The 25306-nt window shown below is 47.9% G+C and overlaps 1 protein-coding gene across 2 annotated transcripts in view; it reads right to left on the bottom strand.

Moving 5' to 3' along the window:
* CDH23 (cadherin related 23) overlaps positions 1–22620 on the bottom strand; it is a 396562-nt gene extending 373942 nt beyond the window's left edge. For both annotated transcript variants that reach the window (XM_082715700.1, XM_082715699.1), the window contains exon 1: positions 22248–22620. The gene's annotated coding sequence lies outside the window, so the exon portion shown is untranslated. The remainder of the gene's footprint in view (positions 1–22247) is intronic.
* Positions 22621–25306: the final 2686 nt, after the last annotated feature.

Below are 25306 nucleotides of genomic sequence, written 5' to 3'. Positions count from 1 at the left end.
TCTACTCTACAGCATCTTCCTGCATAGAACTTCAACTTGGACTTGTACACCCCCAGTGATGGAAAGCTCACTACTTATGCAGGATACATTCTATCTTATGGCTAGCTTGGTTAACTAGGGTGTCCTTCCTCTTAAGGGACCAAAAGCATCTCCTAAGACCTGAAGGCTTCATGTGACTTCAGGCCACTGTGTCCGCCACTGCTTGCATTCAGCCCCTCACAAGCCTACTTCCTCACCCTCCCCCACCCCAGGCTCTTTTGATTTATCTTTTGACACTACCACCTTCTACCTTTCCCCAGTAACCACTTTTTAACCTTTACTAAGGGCAAGGATATCTTTTTAAAAATACTCAATTTAAGAAAAAAATATTTCACATCTGTATGAGCAATACACAAATCATAATTCTTAAAAATAACAAATTGCAGGCCAGAGTAATCATAAGTAAATTGATATTGATAAATAAGCTTTTCTCCAGAGCAGTAGGTGGTTTATTTTAATCTAATGAGTTTTGTATTTTCCTAGCTTTCAGATTCCATGATGAAGGGCTGTCTGCAATAGAATTACGACGCTCTCCGAAATATTGTAATTTAATGCCTCATTTTGTCAAGACTTTCTTGAAAATGAGATTTGTTCCTAGTGAAGAATTTTACTCAGCTCTTTCCCATATGCCCTCTCCACCACCCCCCACCGACCTCCCCAGGCACATAGGTTCTCCTCAGGCCAGGCCTGGACTGGGTGTGCAGAAGGGAGAGTCAGGTTAAGCACAGGTGTAGGCAAAGTGCCAGGAAAACAGCATAGGGAACCATTTCTGGTGGGCCCACCCTTGCCTGTGGCTGAGCAGCACCCTCTGCCCACTTTAAGCCTCCCCACTGCCTCCTGACAATAGGCTGGGGAGAGCAAACCTCGTCCCGCCTTATAAGATGCTGCAACGACTCCTCTTTGGAGGTTTAAGGGAGCAAGAGGATCCCCTGTCACCCCTAAGGACATGAGATGCAACTGACAGATCCCACAGGCAAAAGCCAAAGCTGAGGGGAAACATAACAAAGCTATTTGTGGAGAAGCCTTTGGGAGTCATTTGGTTGAATGCCCCCAGGGACAGGGAGCTCATCACCTACTCAGATAAGCTGTACACCGTTAAGTATACTACTGCCGGGCCACTGGAGGGAACTTTTGATGAAGCTGGGGCCAAGAAACGTTGAAAGGAGCAGAGGATGATGTCAAGAGAACAGCCAGACTGGCTGGACTCACATCTTGCTTGCTCATCAAGGTGTGTGAGCTGGTCTGAGAGGCTTCTCCTCTCCGGGCCCCAGCTTCTTGCATCACTGAAATGAAGATAATAATGGCACCTCCCTTACAGGGTTGTTGTGAAGAGCAAATGGAATGCATGTAAAATACTTGGAATGCAATTCGTATAGTAAGTTCTCAAGAAATGTTATTAACAGTGGTGGTATCATCGCCATCATACAGCACGTGTACGTAGACCATCTGCGAGGACACTAAGCGAGCAGAAACTGACAGTTTCTGGGAGCGTAACCCAGGAGGCTGGAGGAACGAAGTAGGAGAGAAATGTTTCACTATATTCTGTTTGGGGCCTTCTGAATTTTTCTACATGTGCTATGTGACTGACCCAGAATAACTTGAAAAAATAAAATATAATTTGGAATTTCAAAAAAGAGAAAGACGAATTTCTTCTTCTAATGTACCCCAAGTTGCACCCTGGAAATCTTTGCTCCCTGTTCGGGCTTCTGGCTTCCAGAGTCACACAGCATCAATGCTGTCCTTCTAAGCAAGTCATGTATTCACTCAACAAACCCTCCTGAGCACCACCCCTGAGCTGCTGGGTGCAAGCTTTCAGCAGAGGCTGAGACAGACCCCAGCCCCTACAGCCCAGCAGGTGAAAGGGGCCTTCAGCCTCAAAATCCCTGTCCCAGGTTCTCCAGGTGAAACTCTTACGGTGACACCACCTTCTTCCCTTCTTGGTCTACTCTCTCTTAAAAAACTGTTCTCGTGCCTCAATTAGAAGTTTCAGATCCCCACTTTTGATTTGAAAACGATGTGAGTTGACCCCTTAATGGTACACATATTCAAGTGTTGAGAGGTGAAGTGAACTAATGTTCCCAACTAACTTTGAAATGCATCCTCCCAAAAGTGATCTAATGGATGTTTCAGGAATGGATAGAAGGACAGAGGTATGATAAAGGAAATGCCACAAATGTAAACTGAAGAATCCTACTTGGGTGGGGCACGGGGAGGAATATGGGTGTTCACTGTACAAGTCTTTCAACTTTTCTGCATGTTTGGAAAATTTCATGATAGAATGTTGGAGGGAAAAGTAGAATAAAAAACCACACAAAACTTCAAGTGGCTTTTCATAACTGTGTGGCCTCCAACGCCCCTTTCCTATGGGTTAGGGGCTTTCGCTAGGGAAAAGGTCTCTGCATGTCCATCTTAAAAGGCCTGGGCGCAATGTCGAGTGACTTTCTCCTACCACCTACCACGGGGGTGGGCACTGTAATGGGCTGAGGGGATGCCTCTTCATGTTCATCCTCCCTCAAGTTCACATCATTCTCCAGAGAGCCAATCCCTGCAGCAGCAGCAGCCCAAGAACCAGTCCTGCTAAGAAGAAAGCTTTGCCCTTCTTCAGGGTGAAGGCAAGAAAGCAGAGAAGAGTATCCATGTGTCTGCAGGGCAAGGAGAAAACACTAATCCTCAGTCCCCTCTGGTCATATTACAGACCTTAAGACATCTTCTTCCCAGAGTTTTTACTCACTTCACGGTACAATAACAAGGACAAAGATGATGATGGTGATGATGATGGTGAGAGCTAGCATTTATTGAGCACATACTATCTGGCAAGCGTTGAGTTTCTTATTTAATTCTCACAAGCATCTGATAGAAAGGATGCAATTAGTATTATACCCATTTCACAGATGAGGAGATTGAGACTAAAAGAAGTCAAGAACCCAAGGTGGCTCAGCCACTAACTAGTCAACAGAGATTCAAATCCCCACTGGGTACTACTCCACCTTGTACGGTGATGCACAATGTGGAGCAGACCGATGCTCCCAATGAGACTAGAAATCTGGACCAAAAAAGTCTGAAAGCACTAGAAAAATATCAGGGCAGACAGAACCTGAGATGCAAAAATCCAGGGAAAAAGGAAATTCCTGGGGATAAGCCCAACATTCTCAGGGCCTCTTTTCCACTCAGGGCACTGGCGAGCAATGAGAGTGGGGAAGCCAGCAGAATTTTGGCCATCCTGTGAGTCTAGGGAAATAAAAACTGGGCTTCTGGGTGAAAAAGGCAGCCAGCACTTAAGGATCCAAGATCCCAGGGAGAAGGGAGGGATCGAGAAGTGAGTTCCACACTCAGGACCGGTTTTCCCCTCAAAGTGTTTGTGATTTCTTAAGCTTTGGAGAGAACCGCCCAAGGAACCAAGCAGAAAGCAGCTGAACAGTAGAAGGGAGTTTTTTAGCTGACTCGTGTTATGGTGGAGACAAAAATGGAGTTTAGAAGAAGTGTCTTTAGTTAACAGACCCCTAAAGAGTTGCTCCAGAAGTGTCCATGAACCGTAGGTAAATCAAGCTTTATAAAGACTTCAATTCCCCCTGAGTCAGCTCAGTCCCTGACTGGTTTATGATGACTGGGTGCTTCGCTGTCTGCCAGATGAGAAGGTGACTCCGCTATGAAAGGAAGCAACAGCATCAGAGCCCCTACAGTTTTTCATACAAAATGACCGATGTTCATAACAAAATTACCAACCATACCATAGACAGGACCAAGAGAGAAAACTGAGAATAGAACCAAGTCCACAGGGGCGCCTGGGTGGCTCAGTGGGTTAAAGCCTCTGCTTTCGGCTCAGGTCATGATCCCAGGGTCCTGGGATCGAGCCCCACATCGGGCTGTCAGCTCTGCGGAGAGCCTGCTTCCTCATCTCTCTGTCTCTGCCTGCCTCTCTGCCTACTTGTGATCTCTGTCTGTCAAATAAATAAATAAAATCTTTAAAATAAATAAATAAATAAATAAATAAATAAATAAATAAATAAATAAAAGAAACAAGTCCACAGGTAACCCAGATATTAGAGTTATCAAATAGGGGCTACATACATGGGCCCAGGGTCCCACGTTGGGCTCCCTGCTCAGCAGGGAGTCTGCTTCTCCATCTATCCCTCCCCACTGCTACTGCTCTCTTACACACTCTCTCAGATACATAAAATCTTTTAAAAATTTAAAATAAAATAAAATGTTTAAAAGACAAAGATAATCAGACTGGATTTTAAAATACTACATTATGCTTGTAAGTGATACGCCTTGAATATAAGGACACATAAGCACTGAAAGCAAAATAAGGGAAAAGTTACCAAAGATTACCAGAGATGAAGATAGATATTTCAAAGACAGACATTTCAACATAATCAAAGGGTAAATCCACCAAGAAAGCAGCTGAAGATAAGGAAAGTAGGAAGATAATCGAATTCTAAATTTTTACTTGCCTGATAACATAGCTTAAAATACACAAAGCAAAAATTGACAAAACTAGAAAGAGGAACAGACAAACCCACAATCACAATGGAAGACTTCAATGCATCCTTCTCAAAAATTGATGGAAAGAGCAGAAAAAAAATCAATAAGGATACCAGCATCTAGACATTTACATATCTGACCTCATTGACAAAATTAAACACTGCACACAGTAGCAGAATAAACACTCTTCCTGTGAGCTGATGGAAAACTTAGCAAAATCCACCATGCCGGTCCATAAACTAACTTCTAATATCTTTCAAAGAAATGAAATAATTCAAAGTATGTTGTTTGGTCATAGAAGATTAAGCTCAAAAACAACCAAGAAAAAAAAAATGAGGAAATCCCCCAAATGTTTGGAAATGAAGCAATGCACTTCTAAACAAAACAGAATAAAACTCATAAATCAAAGAAGAAACTACAACAGAAATTAGAAAATATTTTGGACCAGACCATAATGAACATAGGACATACAAATGTTGTACTTAAAGGAAAATTTACACCCTTTAATTCAGATTTTAGAAAAGAAAAAAATCTTAAAAGCAATCATCTATGCATCTAATTCAAAAAAGAATTAAGAAGTAAACTAAACTAAACCCAAAGAGAGTAGAATTTTTTCATCTCCTTTCACCCCAAAGGAGATGAAAACATTTTCAATAAGAAAAGAAATTAATGAAATAAAACCAAAATTAAATAGGCAAAGATCAGGAAAAATAAAAGCAATTCTTTGAAAAGACTGATGAAATTGATGAATCTAGTGATCAGCAATATACTAAAGAAAACAAAAGAAGACACGTTACCAGTATCATGAATGAAAAAGAAAGTATCACTATAGATAGTAAAGAGAGTGCAAAGATGGTAAGAGAACAATTAAGAAGATACTACAAATATCTTTCTATCAATTCATTAAAACATTTATATAAAATGAATGTCCTCAAAAATACAATTTATTAAAACTGACACACAAAAACATAGAAATATAAATAATCCTATTTCTAAATTGAAACTGTAATCAAAAACCTTTCCACTAAGAAATCTAAGTTCATATGGTTTCTCTATTAAATTTTTCTAAAACATTTAAGTTAAAAAAAAAAACCCTACACAAATCTTATCCAAACTCAACACAGAAAAACAAAAAAAGAAGTAACAGTTTCCAATTTATATCATGAGGGAAGTATAATTTCATGACATAATCTGACAAGAATATCATAAGAAAGGAAAATCACAGATTGATCTCTTTCATGAACAGATTTAAAAAAATCTTAAGCAGAATATTAAGAGTTCACATATACCATGCAAAATATAGTCAAAATAAAACGCTCTTGTAGCTTTTCTATTAGCAGCCAAAGGATTATGAAAAGAATAATATATTATGACATAGTTGGATTTATTCCAGGAATGCAAGGTTGGTTAACTTTTGAAAGTCAATCCATGTCATTCACCACAAAGAAGAAAACATGTATGTTCATTGCAATGGATGCAAAAATGCATTTGATAAAATTCCATGCACATTTATGATAAAACTCTAAGCAGAAAGGAACAGAAGAGGCCATCTGTGGAAAACAGACAGCTAACGTCACACTAAATGTTTGAAGACTTAAGATCAGGAAGAAAACAGAGATGCCTGCTATTACCATGTCCATTCAACATCATACTGAAAGTTCTAGTCAGAGTAATTAGGCAAGAAATTTCCAACTCCAAACTGGAAAGGAAAGAGTAATCTCCATTCACAGATGAAAACTCCAAAGATGCCATTAAAATGCTGTTAAAGCTAATGACTAATTCAGCAAAGTTGCAAGAGACAAGATCAACACGTAAAAATCAGTTGCATTTCTATATACTAGCAGTAAGTAATCTGAAGAGAAATCTGCAAAAGCAATTCCATTGACAAGAGCATCAAAAAGGAAAAAAATAGAGGGGTGCCTGGGTGGCTCTGTGGGTTAAGCCTCTGCCTTCGGCTTGGGTCATGGTCTCAGGGTTCTGGGATCGAGCCCTGCATCGGGCTCTCTGCTCAGCAGGGAGCCTGCTTCCTCCTCTCTCTCTGCCTGCCTGTCTGCCTACTTGTGATCTCTATCTGTCAAATATATAAATTTTAAAAAATCTAAAAATTAAAAAAAAAGAACAGACCAAGCTACTAAAAAAAAAAAAAGAAAGAAAGAAAGAAAGAAAGAAAGAAAGAAAGAAAGAAAGAAAGAAAGAAAGAAAGAAAATAGGAATAAATTTAACCAAGGAGGCAAATGACTTGTACACTGAAAACTATAAAACATTGTTGAGAGAAATTAAAGTAGACATAAAGAGGTGGAAGACATTCCATGTTCATGAACTCTAAGACTTGATATTGTTAAGATATGATACCACCCAAAGCACTCTACAAATTTAATGCGACCCCTATCAAAATCCTAACGGTGATTTTTTTTTTGCAGAAGTAGAAAACCCATCCTGAGATTTATACAGAATCTCAAAAGATCCCTTAATAACCAAAATAATCTTAAAAAAGAAGAACAGAGTTAGAATACATACACTTCCTGATTTCAAAACTTGCTATGAAGCTACAGGAATCAAAATAGTATAGTACTGATGTAAGGACAGGACTATAGACTGATGGAAAGGAACTGAGAGCCCAGCAATCAGCCATTGCACACAAGGCTAATATATTTTCAACAGGGGTGTGAGGAGTCTTCACTGGGGGAAAGGACAGTACTTCCAACAAATGATGCAAGGAAAACTGGATATCCACATGCAAAAGAATCAAGTTGGAGTCTTTACTTATACCATATATAAAAATTAACTAAAAATATGGGCACCTGGGTGACTCAGTCTTTAAGTGTCTGCCTTTGGCTCCGGTCATGATCCCCGGGTCTTAGGATGGAACCCTTGCTCAGCGGGAAGCCTGCTTCTCCCTCTCTCACTCCCCCTTGCTTGTGTTCCCTCTCTCGCTGTGTCTCTCTCTGTCAAATAAGTAAATAAAATCTTTTTAAAAAATTAACTAAAAACCAATCAAAAACCTAAAAATAAGAACTAAAACTATAAACTTCTTAGGGGAAAATCTTCATGACATTGGATTTGGCAATGATTTCTTGGCTGTGACACTGAAAGCAGGGGTAAGAATAAAAAAGGTAAGTCAGACTTCATCAAAACTGAGAAACTTTTGTGCATCCAAAAACAGAGTGAAAAAGGCAACCTATGGAATCGGGAGAAAATATTTGCAAATCATATACCTGCTAATGGATTAACTTCCAGAACACATGAAAACCTCCTACAACTCAGTAACAACCACATCACAAACAACCCAATTCAAAAATAGGCAAAGGACTTATATTTCTCCATAGAAGATATACAAATGTCCAATAAGCACATGAAAAGATATTTACATTGTTACCCATTGGGGAAATGCAAATCAAACCATGATGAGATACCACTTAGAACCCATCGGGATAGCTATCATCAAAAAATAAGGGGCACCTGAGTGGCTCAGTTGGTTAAGCATCTGCCTTTGGCTCAGGTCATGATCCCAGGATCCTGGGATGGAGTCCCACATCTGGCTCCCTGCTCAGCGGGAGCCTGCTTCTCACGCTCCCTCTGCTGCTCCCCCTGCTTATGCTCTCTCTCTCTCTCTCAAATAAATAAATAAAATCTTTTTTTAAAAAGTGTTGGCAAAGATTCAGAGAAATTTTAACTCTTATGCACTCCTGTTGGGAATACAATTGAGCAGCTGCTGTAGCAAACAGTATGGGAGTTCTCAAGAAAATCGAATATAGAATTACCACACAATCCAGGAATTCCACTCTTTGATATACTCAAACAAATTGGTGGCAGAGACTCAAACAGATACTTATACACCAATGTTCATAGCAACATTTACACAGTAACCAGAAGTAGAAACATTCCAAATGCCTGTCCACAGATAAATGGATAAATAAAGCATGGTGTACATACACATACAATTGGACAACAGTCAGCCTTGAATAGAAATGAAACTCCGATTTATGCTACAACATGGATGAATTCTGAAAACATTATGTCAAGTGAAATAAGCCTGAAACAAAAGGACAAATATTGTATGATTCTGCTCATATGAGATACCTAGAATAGGCAAATTTGTATAGACAGAAAATAAAATAGAGATTACTAGGGGCTGGGATGGGGACTGAATGGAGAGTTATTATTTAAATGGTAGAGAGTTGAGTTACTGTTTGGGATGATAAAAGGTTTAGAAATGGATGGTGATGATTGTTACACAACTTGGTGAACTTACTTAATACCACTGAATTGTACACTTAGAAACAATTAAAATGGTAAAGTTTGTGTCAAGAATATTTTACCACAATTTTGTGAAAAAAAAATAATAGAAGAAAATTTCCCTAATTTGATAAATGACATCAACAAAAAACCTACAGCAAACATCACACTTAATGGTAGAATATTGAAAACTTTCTCCTCAATGCCAGAATCAAAATAAACATGCCCACTGTCACCAGTTCTATTCAATATTGTGTTGAAAGTCCTAGCCATTGCAATAAGACAAGAAAAAAAAAGCATCAGAAAGGAAGGAAAACATGGTTCTTTCTAGAAAACATGGTTGTATATGTTAAAAAACAAAAAAATTCAACAAACAATCAGAACAAATAAGTAAATTTAGCAAAGATTGTTGGATTCGGGGCAATATTGTAAAAATCAGTTGTATGTCCACATGCCAGAAATAATTAGAAATGAAAAAAATCTCTAAATATAAATTTTTATAGGATTAAAGAAAACAAAAAACAGATAGAAATCAATCTAGTTAAAGAAGTGTAAAGCCTCTATGCAGACAATTAAAAAGCCTTCTTCAAAGAAATTTATTAGGACCCAGGTCAACGGATGAGCTTATCTTGTCTGTGGATCAGAAAAGTCAATATTGTCACAATGTCAATTTTCCTCAAATTGACCTACCTATTTTTGATGCAGTCTCAATCAAATCTCAGCAGGGATTCTGTGGCCATTCTAAAGCTTATATAGAAATACAAAGAACAAAAAGTAAATAAAAATGCTGAAGAAGAAGAAGGCTAGAGGATTTACACTGCCAGATATCCAGACTACATGTATAAAGCTATAGGAATTACACTGTAAAGTTTGTATCGGTACAAGGACAAACACGCCCAACAAAACTTCATACACATATGCGTATGTCAAAAGACACATAACAAACAATCATAACAGCCTTTCCTATATCAGCCAAAGACTGGAAGCAACCCAGTTGCCCATAAAGAGTAGAATGGATAAACAGTGGATTATTCATACAATGGAATACCATAGAACACTGAGAATGAATGGGTGTAAGTATAGACAACAGGATAAAACTCACAAATAAATTAAATGAGAGAAAACCTCACAAAGAGAATATACTGCCTGATTACCTGCAGACTAGAGGGACAACACAGATGAAATGAACATATGATATTAGAAATCAGGCTAAGAGTTGCATTTGGGGACTAATGACAGGGAGATGGCTTTGGATGTTTTTGTTTTTCTATTTTGGTTTTGGTTTTGGTTTTTTGGTTTGGGGAGAAGTTACATGGGAGTGGTCACTCTGCAGTATTCCCAGCTGTATGATTTGCACACCTTTCTGTATGTGTTATATTTCAATTAAAAAGTTGACTAAGAAAAGTCCCAGTTGGATTGGCACCATCAGGGCTACTCCCCACTACACTGCCCTGCCTCTCTTTGTGTTTGCCTACCATGGGAACACAATGCCAGTGGGCACAGAGAGAAGTCACAGTCTCGCCAAGGGGGCCTCCTCCTCCATGAAGCCTCCTATGACTGCCCACTTCCCCCACCTCCTTTGAACCTACAGAGCCTTTCTCATAAGTATGATAGCTACTCCTGGCACCCCCAGGCGACCTGCATGACCCCCAGGTGACCTGCAGAATGTAGGAGCTGAGAATAACAGGAGCATCATAATACCTAATAGGTGAGTATAACAACAGCATAAAAACACATACTGACAGTATTTGTTGAGCAATTACTATGTGCAGACACTTTTTCTAAGGATTTTACATGCAGTAACTCATTTAGTCCTTCCAGTAACACTGTGAAGTAGGTACTGCTGTTATCCTGATTTTCCAGATAGAAAACCGAAGAAAAAAAATGATTAAGTTGCCTAAGGCCACACAGCTAAGAATTGGAAGAGCCAGGAATCGACCCTGGGTATCTGGGCTCAGAAACACTTCCCTTGTTTCAGCAATGGGCCCACCGATGAGGCCTGGGGTCTGGAGCCCCAGCTACACCACCCAGACACAGCACAAATGGAGAGAGGCTCCCCATCTCTTCCAAGATTGCAAATGCGTCTATGCATATGTGGACAGGGATGAGGTGTGTGACGTCTTGAAGGCCCCATTCTACAACTGAAGAACAGCAGGCAGGCCTGGCCTCTCTGGGCCTGGACTTGTAAGCCTGGGGAAGCCAGCTGGGGCCAAAGGGTGGATTTGGGGGCAGGTTCCATCCCTAGGCCGTGGAGGAGGGCCTGGGACCTCCTCAGAGGTCTGACCCCTGCAGACCACACTCAGGACAAAGAGAAGGTGCTGGCTGGGGGGGCCCCTGTTCCCCTTCTAGGCACTGGCCAAGGGTCCTCTGCTTCCCACCCCCCAGGCCAGGGGTCTGGAAATGGCTCATCTGGAGGCAAAGCCAGCCTCCTCCAGGAACGAATGCTACCATCTCAGACTCTCCACCCTGCACGTGACACATCCTACAACCAGTTTCTTTGTGAATCCGCCTTTGAGCTCTCCTGCTACAGTATAAGCACACGCCCTTTGCTCTGTTTGGAAGAGGCCTTCATCCTGCCAGAGACGTTCTTTGTTTTCCTGGAAGGTATGGGGTCCAGAGGCTCCCCTGTGCCAGGTGTGGTAGCTGTAGCCAGATCCAGTGACAAACACTTAAAATGACAGACCCCGCAGCATTTGAAGATAAAGTCAGACTTACCCGCCCCCCCAACTTACATCAAATAGCACTTCCTTACATCAAACAGCACTTCCCTTGGTGGAGGCCAAAGCTCAGGGAGACAGAACCATCTCGTGTCCACAATAACCAGGAGCCCCGAGAGGGGGCCACCCTGGGAAAGGTGACACAGCACATCCATGATGGAGACAGGGGGCAGCCTGATGCCCGGTGTAGCAGACAACTGGAAACCAGGCATGGGGGCAGGGCACGAGAGACGGCCCACCCTTCGGAGCAGCCACTTCGGGGGAGTGTCCAGGTGCAGAACTTCAGCACACCTGTGTGTAAGGACACAAGCACACACGCACACACACCCAGCCCAGGCCATCTGGGTCCAAGTGAGAATGAGAGGGAGCTATTCATACAAAGCCCTGTGAGCTGGACCAATGAAAGGGAAACAGAGAAGCTGTGTCTTCAGCTGGCCCTTCCCATTTCCCTTTGCCCTCCCTGACACCCCCAGCCCTCCACGGCCCAGCCTGGGGAAGCTGTGAAACGCACAGGTGCAACCAGGTCACCTAGTTAACAGCCTCCATCCCGCTGTATTATTCATGGGCTCCCTTCTTCCGGCCCGAGCTCCAGTTTCCAACAGCCCTCGGGCTCAGCTTGGCAGGTCAAGCCGCATGGCAAGTCTGGCCTGCGGCAATCCCCAGTCTATACCCCATGTCCTTCCCGTCTTCTTGTAAGGGTGCAGCCATTCCTGTGCAAACTCAGCCCCCAAGTGGAAGAGCTCTGGGGTCTGGGCTTCCGAGGCATTGGAGTAGTGCTTGGGACGTGGGGACGGGGTGGGGGGACCCCAGACAGCAGAATGATCACTGGGAAGTGGGTACTCAGGGAATAAAATGTTTTGTGAAAAAAAAAAAAATGCTTCCTCATTGGAGGAAGAGCACAGAAGGAACACCTTGGCGGAGCTAGGCTCGAGATGCTAAAATTTCCAAATGGAGCTACAGGCCCCTCCCCTCTCACCCACTCACACAGAATCGGCTGTCCCAGATCCAGTACCTGGACGAGGGTGACAGCCCATGGGAGGGAAGAGCCATGCCTTCTCCACTTCTGTACGTGAGTGTGCCTTGCGGTGTGTCCTGCAAACAGGACAGGCTTAGTCAATACCCAAGAGATGGGTATCAAAGTGACGGGGGAGGGGACACAGGTCATTGAGCCATTCAAAGACGCTGATATTGGGTTTAGAGATTTTCTTGTTATTTCAATAGCTATCTGCATATATCTCGTGAATTCCCCCATAGTGTAAGTCATTCATACATAGTGATAACTAATAAATATTGATCGACTGATTGATTACAGGTTCTATATATCACGATACATTCTGACAAGCATGTCCATGCATCTCTCGAGAATCCCTACTCCCTGAGTGTGGTAGCCTGGCCCCAAGGATTTCCCCCCCTCCTTCACAGATGAGTAAACCGTCGCTCAGAGAATTGGAGCCCTTGAATCTGCACAAGGACTGTGACGGAAGTCTTCAACACTCACTGGGGGTGTCTTGCTTCACGGTTCACATGGAACTCTCTGCCTCACGGTTCCTGTGCACTTGCCAATACAGGAGAGCTACGAGTCCCCTATGGTCCCCCAGGGAGACTACACGGGTTGGGACCAGCATCCAAACTGAGGTCACTCTAGGAACAACACTGGGCCAAAAACACGGAGGGTAGCTCGTGGGCCACCCCGGCCCACAGCACAGGGGAAGTGTGGGTGGAGATTCAATCACAAGACTCACTGCCCAGCCTCACTCTCTCATATGCCTGTGTGCCGTAGGCCCCTGAATGTCCCACCCCAGAGCAGGGTCGGTCACAGGTGAAGCCCAGACAGGCTGGACTGAGAATGCAGCCCCGTCACCACCTCTGTGCAGACCTGAGGTGGGTCACGTGCCCTTTCTGAGTTTGGATGCCCATCTGGATAGTCAGGAATTTGGCTCTGGCCTTCTCCAAAGGCAGTGTGGGGCCAAGAATAGGCAGAAGATGAAGGAGTCAGACAGCCTTGCTCACATTCTACCCCACTGCCTGCCTGCTGTGTGACTTCGGGTGAAGTGCTTGACCTCTCTGTGCCTCTGTTTTCTCATATGTAAAATCAGAGTAACAACAGTGCCTATCTCACGGAGTGCTCAGACAAGGGCCTAGCACATAGTAAAAGCTTAGTCAGTGTTTCTACTTACTACTAGCAGTCCTGACACTCTAACTCTATGACAGAGGTCACACATAGACTGGTCACGTGTGGGCCACAGGCAGCTTGCTGAAGGGTCCTCCCTACCATACACATTCCACAAGGTCAGGAGTCACTGCTGGGCCCCACGGGCCTAGAACAGTGCCTGGCACCCAGTAAAGGCTCCATTTATATTTGATAAATGAATGAATGGCCTCATGGTATCTTTAAATATTTTAATTAGTTGCTAACTTTAAAATAACAAAATTATGCATTTTTTAAAATCTGCACTTCTATATAATTTTGGAAGTCAGTTGTGGCCATACCTGTCCTGTCTTCTGGCTTGCCAAGCTCTGGCCAGAATGGGAGTGGTGGCGCCCCCTTCAGACGGAGGAGGAGGGAGCATGTGCAGTTTGCCCCAGCACCAGCCCCAGCCCAGCCAGTCTTTATCTAACATCCACTGTCTGGATCTGTAGGTGCCTGAACGTTCACCCTGGCCCAGGTCAATCACAACTGAAGTCCAGACAGCAAGGAAGGTCTGCCCTACCCCAGCCCCAGAGCAATCTACTCACGGGCCCTTCTTCAAAACCCCAGGATCCCCTCCAAGCCCTCCTCCCACCCCAAGTCCAGGAGAGGAGACAAGCCTTCAGGTCTCTTGAGCACACCAACCCCTTGGCATCCAAGCCCTCCTCCATTGGGCAGGCTGGGCCCTCTACCCAGAGGACATGATCCCTAATGCTCCGCAGTGCAGCAGCTTTCCAGGCTGACACCCTCCTTGTGCTGAAAACTCCCCAGCATAAAAAGCAAGGAGTAGCAACGAACTTACTCCTTATCTTTCTCATGGAAAGTGTGCAGAGAAGGGGGAGGCGGGGACAAACACATACACACCCCAGAGACAAAGTGCTTTTCTAAAATATTAGTATCCTGGGGCGCCTGGGTGGCTCAGTGGTTTGGGCTGCTGCCTTTGGCTCGGGTCATGATCTCGGGGTCCTGGGATCGAGCCCCACATCGGGCTCCCTGCTCCGCAGGAAGCCTGCTTCCCTCTCTCTCTCTCTCTGCCTGCCTCTCTGCCTACTTGTGATCTCCGTCTTTCAAATAAATAAATAAAATCTTTAAAAAAAATAAATAAATAAATAAAAATAAATAAATAAAATATTAGTATCCATTAAGCTTGGTGTTTGGCGGGGCGCCTGGGTGGCTCAGTGGGTTAAAGCCTCTGCCTTCGGCTCTGGTCATGATCCCAGGGTCTTGGGATCGAGCCCCCCATCGGGTTCTCTGCTCAGCAGGGAGCCTGCTTCCTCCTCTCTCTCTGCCTGCTTCTCTGCCTACTTGTGACCTCTCTCTGTCCAATAAATAAATAAAATCTTAAAAAAAAAAAAAAGCTTGGTGTTTGGCACATTGTAGGGGATCGGGAAGGCTGCCAGTGGACACATGGGCACCCCTTCCTCCTTCCACTCCACCCCACCCCTCCCCAGCCCTGCCAGGCAGGGCTCAGGTCCATGGGAATGGATCGCATCTTCCCATCCTCCAAGAGCCTTCCCCCAACCACCCTATTTTCTGCCTCTAGCATGTCAATTGCCCCCTCTGTCTTCTCTGGAACCCCCAGAGCCATCTGTCAATGCCTTGGGTATGTCTTTATTACCTGACTTTCTCCCCCAGTTCAGTGCAGTCGCCACTAGCCACGGGCAGCCAATGAACACTCAGAATGTACCCAGTTCAAGCTGAGATGTGCTCTGGCTGCAAAACACACACTAGATGCCAAAGACTTGGGATCAAAAAACAATGTAAGATACATAACGAATAATCATTTGTTACCTTGATCCCATGTTGAAATGGACATATTTTAGATGAACTGGGTTAAAGAAAATAGATCATCAAAAATAATTTCACTTATTTCTTATAACTTTTTTTAAGGGGCTACGAGAAAATTTCAAGCCACACTTGTGGTTTGCGTTTGTGGCTCGCATTTTATTTCTCCTGAGCAGCTCTGCTGCCTGTCCTCAGCGTGAACCCCCAGCAGCTAGGTAGAGACTGGTACGCTGGTGATGCTGAATATTGGTTGGCCAGGGGGCTGAATGCAAGGCCCCCCAGCAGTGCACGTGAGACCCTAAAACATTAAGGAGGATGGGTCTGGAAGGACCTTCCACTCCGCTCCCCAGTATATACTGGTTTCCCTGGTGGCATTCCATCCATAGATTCCCCATCGAATACAAAGCCACAGGCCTCCACAGAAGGGGCACAGAGGTCTGGCTCAGAGTTCTGTTGCCACTGGTTTCCTAATTAGATGCCAGGAAAAGCCAACATCCCTTGTAGACAGGACCAGTGACACAAATGGATACTCAGACATGGTCCCAACCACCCTGGGGGTTTTTCTCTCTCTTTCCTCCCGCTCTCGCTCCCTCCTCTGCTTCCCTCCCTCCCTTGCTTTCACTGGCTCCCAAATTATAGTCTTCTTTCAGAAACAGAGACAATCAAGGTGGTACGCAGGGCGCTTGTCACAAATGGCATCTCAGGTCCTCTCCAAATGGAGCATGGCCTTTAAAGAGAAAAGGAGCGTCACTATCAGCCTGCCTTGGGGAAGATGCATCTCCAGGAAGGCATGGGCCAGAAAAGGCTCCCTCCCTCGTAGGCTGATCAGCCTGCGGGAGGCTCTTGGGTACTGTGATTGCAGGCCAAGTGCTGGGCTGCTACGGTCCGAGAGATGAAAGCCTGTCTAAGTTGGGGGGGACCTCACCTCTTGGCTAGAATACGGTGTGCCCCCACCTCCTGCTGGGGCAGGAGAAGCAGGGCTTGACCCCTGTCTGACCACCACCCTCAGCCAGGGAGAGGGCCTAGAATTACCCCATTCCCCAACTCTGGGCCTCAGTCTCCCCACCTGTCACATGGCAAGTCTAGCTAATTCCTAAGAACCCTCCCAGGGCTTGGAATGGAGGTTCCACACTCAAATGGCTAAAGGGGACAGGATGGAGGGCAAATGAGCATGGCAGATCAAATGTGAGGTAATAGGGAGTGGTGGGGCCTGCGGAGAACGGAAGGCCATAAACTCACCTAAGTCTAAAAGGTAGCCTTCAGGCAAAGCTCAGATGTGTGACCGAAATCAGAGTGATGTGGGCACAGTGGTCACTTCTGGAGCAGGATGACACGGCCTGGAAGGGGGCATTCGGCCCCCTGCCAGGGCACGGGGAACGCATCTCATCCACATGGGGTATGCATCAGCGGAAGGTCTCCACTTCTACCTAAGATCTGATTATCCTGTAGACACATAACCCTCAAGGAATTCTTTAAAATAAAAACACAAGTAAACAAAAGGGGCGGCTGCGAGTCAGCACCAAACAGCAGCTGCCGGTCGGGCGCAGAGACCCACCATTGCCAGGTCCTGTCAGAGATGCCAGAAATCTAGGTTTTTATGCAAAAATGATGTTGTTTTAATGTTGTTAGTAACTAATTCAAAATTAAAAATCACAACCGCACGCGCACACACCCCTTTAGGCAGAATTCAATTTATGAACTTACAGATTGTCAAGCTCTCAAAATAAGGGGGGGGGCCTCACCTCTTGGCTAGAATACGGTGTGCCTAACCCATGACTAAATCAACAGGGATAATAAAAGCTACTCCATTTTGCATGTGTGCTCTGTGCCAGGCCCTGCACAAAAGGCTTTCTACACAATTTTCTTCTTATTCATGTTGAGAGCAAGCCTACAAGGTAATTGAAAATTATTCCCATTTACCAGATGGGAAAACTAAGACCCAGGAGAAGCTACATGGAAGACCAAGGCTTCGGAGCTCAAGAGGGGACACACTGGTTTACAATCCCAGCTCTGTCCGCCTCTGAGCTAGATGCCTTACGGAAATTAGGAAGGAAACAACTTCACATTTATAATAATAACCAACGCTTGCACAGGTTGTAGACTATGCAAAGGAAGTGTACAAAATATGAATGCCAAACGTGAGCCTGCCGTGTCCCTCTTAGTGATACAGCTTGAAGCCCCTGAGGCAGGGGACGGTATCTGCTATTCCCGCTCCCCTTGGCAAAACCCTGAGCCACACGGACATTCACTGCTAGTGTGAGACCACGCCTCAGGCACACCAACACCAAGACCCAAATATACAGACCAGCACAGAGGAGCGGCAGCCGACCCTATTCCCTGCGACAGGGCCAGATTAAATTTCACAGTGAAAGCCTAGAACGCTGTCTCCATGTGGCTACTTCTTAAATATGCCAAGTTTCTCACAGACACCCTTCTGGTCAATCAAGTTGGTAACAATATGCATTTTTCTGCCCTGTGGGATTCAATAAGGCCATTTTCATATTGACCCAAAATAAACGTGGCCCATAAATGCTCCAATTTTTCTAAATCGACTCTTCTGCCCAAATGATCAGTCACCACTGTTGCAGATATCCAACTCAAGACACGGAAATTTCCAGCACTCCGGAAGCACACCTTGAGCCCGGGGCGTGACACCCCAGGGCAACCATGATCCTGACTTCCGTTGGGGAGATGGGTTCCGCCCACCATGGCCCCTTTTCCTACGGGGCCTGGGCTCTTCTGTTCTCATAGGCTCCAGAGCCCCCCTGTCATCCCACATTTGGCACTGCGGTTCTCTTTGTCTGCCTCCCAGCCCCCCGCAGGCACATGGGTTTGAGACCTCCATTCCAAGGGCAGACGGCTGAAGCCCAAGATACAGCAAGACAGACAAAACCGCCCAGACCTGAAAGTGACCAACAGGAGGAGTGAAGACTGGTTACGGGCACACTGCGTGCTCAGTGCATTCACACCAGTTAACAATGGGGCTAGAGAAGGCAATGGAATGATCACCTGGCAATCGCCCATTCAGTCAACGAGCCCCGAGTCCCGGAGTCCACCAGCCTGGGGGGCCCTGAGGATTCAAGGAGGACTAAGACACAGCCCATGCTGCCGGAGCTCACTGTCCCGACGAGGGCTCAGACCCCCGCGGGGTAGTAAAAAGCACCATGGAAGGAGGTGAGGGAGGGAGGCCCAGGCTGGAGAGGAGTCAGTAAAGGCTTCCCAGGGCCGGGGACTCCCCAAGCAATGTCTAATACACACACAAGTGCATGACGTTCGGGCACAGCAAAACCCCTTCCAATCCCCACTCCTTTCTCATGGGAGGCAAAACGCTCTCATCCCAAAGAGCCCATCTAGCAGAGTCTACCTGAGAATGGCCTTGTTCACCTATTAACGACACAATGAGGATTGTCCTGGTGCCAAGAAAAATTCTAATCAAGCCTCAAAATTTAAAAAAAAAAATTTTTTTTTTTTTTAAACAACACTATCATTGCTTGAAACCAAGGAGTTCGAAGGCAATTCAGGCAATTTTAAAAATCATCTTTATGGGGGCGCCTGGATGGCTCAGTGGGTTAAAGCCTCTGCCTTTGGTTCAGGTCATGATCTTGGGGTCCTGGGACTGAGCCCCGCATCGGGCTTTCTGCTCAGCAGGGACTCTGCTTCCCCCTCTCTCTCTGCCTGCCTCTCTGCCTACTTGTGATCTCTCTCTTCCTCTGTCAAGAAAATAAATAAAACCTTTAAAAAAAAATCTTTATGTTTTATAACAGGACATTTTTTTAAAACCTGAGGGTTCAGGAAAATAATCTTTTCTTCATTTAGCTATGTTTGAACTCCTGAATGAAGGAATGGTTCACATCAGGATAAAGCATTGGTCAGGCCTACACCCGTGCTGACCCACACGGCTCCCTCGCCACTCTGCACCCTGGAAGGATCACCCATCTTTCTGTCCAGGAGGCCAGCTCAGGGGAGGAACAGTCCTCTTTCAGCGGGGTTGGGGCACATGCCATGACCTGTCACCCGTGACACCAGTGGCCTCACCAGGCCTCTGGGCCAAATCTTCTATAGTCTACTCTCAGGCCAGCCTGATGGCTTCATGGTCACCATTATCCCTGCAAAAGGCCCAGGGGTAAGGAGCCACCATGCCCTGGCATCATCTTCCTGTCTTGGAGTGCAGGGTGCCCCTCGTCCCCAGCAGAAGTGGAATGTCCAACCCCAGGCTGGGGGTAGGAAGGGAGCCTGGGCAGCACCCTCCCCTCTTTGGGCTATCCCAAATTAGCATTTCGGCAGCTCCCTCTGTGTAAGTCCTGTGGCCGCTGAGTGGCGTGATCAGTGGGGCACTCCACCAGCTGGGAGGGACAGATGAAGCACAGGACAGTTACTCATTCCTTCCCTTTGAGAGACAGCACCAACCCAGCCCCAGGCCATCTAGAGAAAGAGCAGCATATCCAGCTTCCAGAACCCCTGCCCTGTGCTCACTTGCTACCAGCCCACAGGCAGCACACACAGCCACGTTTTAACTGCACAGAAGGCTGAGCTGCTACTTGGATCTGTCTAAAGGTCCCCCCCAGACACAGACACTTCCTGGCATTAGCAGAAGACGGCCCTGAGGGGTCAGCAGGGAACTGTTACTCAACCCTATCATGACTGTCCAGGAAAAGCAGTTCCAGTCATGTTCTCAAACTCGTGTTCTTATCCCCTGCCCTAGTGTGACACTCCTTCAGATCCAAGAAGTTGCGAAATGCTCATTCCCTAGAAGGTCTTGTGGAGCAGAGCTTCACAGACTTGACTGAGCACACAAATCACTCAAGGAGCTTGTCAAACACACATCCTGATTCAGGAATTCTGGGAGGGGCCAGAGGAGTCTGCCTTTCTAACGAGCCCCCAGGTCATGCTAATGCCATGTCCGCAGGGCACAGCTGGAGCAGCAAGGCTCCACCAGGCCCACACCCCCAAGAAGCATGTGCAGGTAGAGTAAGGACTTCAGTGAGATGCCCTTTAAAATATTAAGTGCAAAGAAATGAACGTCAAATAGTGAAATTGTAGGTAAGGTAGCTTGTTGGGTGAGGGAGCTCTTTGGGAGGCCAACAGAACCATCTGCCAACATAACCCCCAACCAAGCTCTTTAGTGGGCAGATGTGAGGAGCTCAGCTATTCCAGGATGAGGAAGGCCAAGACAGAGGTGTGCAGGGGGCCCAGCCCAGATAAGGCCAGGCTGCCAGCTGGGGGCCTCCCACTCCCCCACTGTCCTCTACCACCTGGCTCACGCTAGTGACTTCTGTAGTGCCACCTTTCCAGCCCAAGAAGTACTCACACTCTGTGCCACGCAGGCCCTCCCCAGCCCCAGGGAATCAGTGCCAAGCATTCCTATTCCCAGCTGAGGGGCCCCCTCCTGGCCCCTCCAGGGGCAGAACGACCTCTAGTCCCCCACCCCCACGGGAGCTGCCCGCAGTGCGCCTACCCACGCACCACGACCCAAATGTTAACCAAGCCAGCTGTCCCCACCCTGGGCTGACTCATCAGCACCTCGCACCTGGCTTCAAACATGGCTCATCAAGCCCACCCTGACCCAGGCAAGGGTCTGACGCACCCAGTGCGCCAGTGGGGACACACACACACACACACACACACACACACAATCCTTATATGCCTCTCCAGCTTATTTCGAAATATACACTGGGGTGGGGGCTCCTGCCAATAGCCTGAACCGTAAGGGTCAATGCCTCTCCCATCGGAGAGGGCAAAGTACGCAGGAGATCCAGGACCTGCCTTCTGAAGAACTGGGGAGCGTAGGGGCGTGTTACTATTCACATAAGGCTAATTCCGCCCCTGCCCCAGCCCCCTAGGCCACTGATAGCACCAGGGCTGGGGGTTGGGGTCGCAGTGGGGCGGTGGCCAGAGGCGATGGCACCGAATCTCTACTCGTGGAGCCCAGAGGCAGCGACTCTAGGTTCTCGCTTAGGGAAGGCAAGGCACAGGGAAGCCAAGACACGGAGAGCTCACCGGCTCATGCCTCCACCACCTTGGAATGCGCGGGCTTTGCCCGAGTCCCAGGCTGACCTGCAGGGGAGATGGGGGGCAGCAATCTCGAGCACAGGCCTCCAGGGCCAGCCAGCACCGTCAGTGGTGGACCTGCCAGGGGACTGACCGGGGAAGCGAAGTGCAAGCCACACAAGGCTCCCTGCTCCGCGAGGGGTGCGTGTCCCCAAAGCCGGATCGGCTTGGGAAGGTTTCGGGGGTCCTCTGGGGTCTCTCAGGGCCACCAAGAGGTGATGAGGGTAGGGGCGAGCTACGTAACTGTAGCTTCCTCCAGCGCCAATGCCCATCCCGCGGTGGCGGTGCGCCCCACTCCATTCCACTGTCCAAACGGGGACCCAGGGCGCAGAAAGGGACAGGATTGGTAGCCCAACGCCTTCTTTACCGCCGAAATTCTCCCCAACCCAGACCCAAGCAGACCCTCCCTAAGGCGCGGAGAGCAAAGCGACCAAATGTCCAGGAACCGGGAGGGGAGTGCAGTGCCTGTCCTCCCAAGGCCAACCCGGCGGGAATTCGAGTTCCCGGGAATCAAAGTTGCCGCGCGTCCGGCTGCTGGCTGCAAGCGGGGCGCCTGACCCCGGGCCAGGGGCTGGGGATGGAAGGAGGCCCTGGGCGCTCGCCGCGGGTGATGGCCGTGCCGGGAACAAGTGGTTCGGCGGCTGCGGTCGCGACCCCACGGCTCCAACTTTCCCCGCGCGCGGCGGGCGAACGGTGCGGAGAAGGCGAGGGAAGCGGGGAGGGAAGGGGCGGTGCGCGGCTCTCGGTACCGTGTGCGTGTGCGGAGAAGCGCCGCGAAGCGCCTCCGGCTCTGCTCTCCTCCGGGTCGGCCCCCACGGGCCGCCTGCTCCGCTGCTGGCCACCGCCGCGTCTCGCCGCCGGCGCGAAGGTTCACCCGCGGCACGCTGGCCGCTCCAGCGTCCCCTTGGGCCGGCTGCCCGCCGCTGGCCGCCTGCAACTTCAGAAGCGCCGCGGACTCGGACGAGGCGCGCCCCAAACGTCCCGAGGCTCCGCAACCCCGCGCTCCATGTCGGGGCTGCCCCGCCCCGCCTGGTTCAGCGGCCTGCCGCCGTCGGACGCGTCTTCTCCCCGAGCATCGCGCCACACAGCCCGCGCCCCTCTCTCCCTAGCTGCCGCCGCCGCTCAAGTCCGCGATCAACTTTCCCTCGCTTCCTCCGCCCCCCTCGGCCCCCGCCACCCAGACCCCGCCCCCTGACGCTCGCTCCCTCTCTCCCTCCTCTCCAGCCCCCGCCCGCCCGGCAGTGCCTCGCCGCCCACCCCCTCCACGCTTTGCGCAGAGATCGCAGTGGCCCGGGACCCGGCCCCGCTCCGACCCCCGGGAGCCGCGCGGAGCCCGGCCGGGCGCTCAGGGCATGAATATTTCAGTGCTGGCGAAGCTGCCCTCTGCCGATGTCATGGCACCGGCTGCTGTGGCAACTCGACGAATCCCCCCAAGGGGCAGGGAGGACGCCCGCGGAAGCGGCCCCAGGTGCGTGCTGGAGCCTTGCCCCGCAGGGCCGCCCGCCATCTCGGAGAGGGGCACGCAGAGGGGTGGGGGCCCGGCCGGCTTCCTGCCGGCTACGCGCCTCGGGCTGAACCGGGAAAGGCTCCGGGAAGCCGGAGCGAGCGAGCCGGCACACAGCCTAGGTGAGCCGGCGCCATCTGTTGGCTTTAAGCGCCCCCTCTCTGTTCCCAGAATCGCTGAGCACGGAGCAAGGCTCCGTCCCTCTCTTAAGTCCTTGAGGTTGCTTGGCTGTGCTTGGCTAAACCAGCTGCCTTTGCCCACACAAGTCATGCGCTCCCACCTGCGCCCTCTCCTTCATTCGAGCTCAGAATGCCCCCAGGTGCTTACAGATGGAGGACCCTGGATTGGAAGAGGGCCTTGAGGTCACCTGAACACCCTCACTTAAGCAGTACACCCTTCTGCAGCAGTGGTCTCCCAGCTTCTTTTTTGCACACTGGGCCTTTCCTATGGCCCATGAAGACTTCATAACTTTTTCAGACACCTGGATTAGGGAGGAGTCCTATTTGATTCAGGAGTTATAGCTGAAGAGGATCATTCCTTGACCTTGATCTCGACTTCAGCAGTCTAAACATTCTGAATTCTTTGAACTGTTTATCCTGTGACACGATTTCTGGACCTGTCACCATCACAGCATACCGACAATAGCTGCCTAGAGCCAGGCTCTGGGCTGAGACTCAACTCCTTCTATCCTCAACACAGCCTTTCTGGCAGGTCCTGTCATTAGCCTGGTTTTATAGTAAGAAAATGGGCATTAGGGAGGTAAGTGACTTGCCCATTTGGTAGAGTCAGACGTTGGACCCAGAATTTCTACCATTCACTCATAAGTTGCTACTCTGTGCTAGCTAACTGAAATAGGTTCTGGGGAAATGATGGGGGACAGAACAGGCTTGGTCCTTGTGCCTGGCAGAGAAGCTCCTCTAATGGGGGACCCCAACATTGGTCAGTGAAACACAGAAACAGGTAAAATTACAGCTGGCATTAGTGCTTCCAAAGACGAGTGCTTTAAGGGCATCTCGCCTAAGGGATCAGGGAAGACTTCCTGGAGGAGGTTACACTGAGCTGAGATCAGGAGGATGAGCAATGTAGAGAGAACGTCTTAGGCAGGAGAAACAGCATGCATAATGGCCCTATGGTGGGAAGGAGGGCCAGGGAGCTGGACTGCTGAGAGTGGGAGGAGGACAGTGGATGTAAAGCCAGAGTGGGAGCAAGGACCAGGCTGCTCAGGATACCTTGGCCTTCATCGGAGTTTGATGTTTATCCTTGAAGGCTTTGAAGCAGGTGGTTGGGGTGGAAGCTGAGGGAGTGCCATTGATCTGATTTATGATTGGAAAAATAGGGGATTAATTGGGAGGCAATAGATGATAAAAGACAAGCTAAAAATATTTACCTATCATCTACTATGTGCCAGGAAATTTCTAGGTCAGGGGTCAGTAAACTGCAGCCTTCAGGTCAAATCCATCTTGCTGCTCAGTTTTGTTGTTGTTGTTAAGTAAAGCTTTAGTGAAACACAAGCATCCCCATCAAATTACAGCTCCTTTACACTACAGCTGCAGAGTGAAAGGGTTGAACAGAGACTATGCAGCCTGCAAAACCTAAAATATTTACTATTTGGCCCTTTACCGAAAAGGTTGGCTGACTCCTGTGAATCTGGATATTAAGGATATGTCAGTGAAAAAAATTCTGTTGCCCGTCGTGGCTGTCTAGGGGACAGAGGCTGGGATCAGGGTGGTAGTGACAGAAGTGGAAAGCGGTGGCATTTAGAAGGTAAAAAACGTACAGAACCAGAAGAAGGGGCCATCATGGGGTAGCATAGAGGTAGATGTCAAGGAGACCCCAGTCTCCGGCTTGTGGAAGCAGATGGACAGGGTACTGTTCCCTGACGTGGGGATTGTCGGAGGAAGGCCACCACGGGGGCATGAGTGTGTAGTCAGTGAGAGGCTTACATCATGATGGAGCCCAGATGTCAAGTAGCCCGTTGGACACATGAGCCTGGGGCTTGAGGGGAAAGGGGGGGACTGGAGTCATAGTGGGTCTCAGGTAGTCATGTTTTAGACAAGGTGATGGAACCAGAAGTGGACGTTCTGGGTTCTGAATGCGATTGCTTGCTAGCTGGATGGACACTGGACCCCTTATTCATAAAATGAAAGTTCTAGAAGAAGTGTTCTTCAGAGATTCTTCAAACCTAAATCCTTTCTTTCTGGTTTGCCGTCATCTTCAGCGGACTCCCCAAACTGTCCGTAGTCATTTACATGTGAGCAAAAACAGCACTGAGCTCACAGAGACAATCACCTCCTTTAATGTGGG

The sequence above is a fragment of the Mustela nivalis genome, assembly GCF_964662115.1.
Source record: "Mustela nivalis genome assembly, chromosome: 2".
In the NCBI taxonomy this organism is placed as follows: Eukaryota; Metazoa; Chordata; class Mammalia; order Carnivora; family Mustelidae; genus Mustela; species Mustela nivalis.
This window is presented reverse-complemented; position numbering and strand designations above follow the sequence as displayed.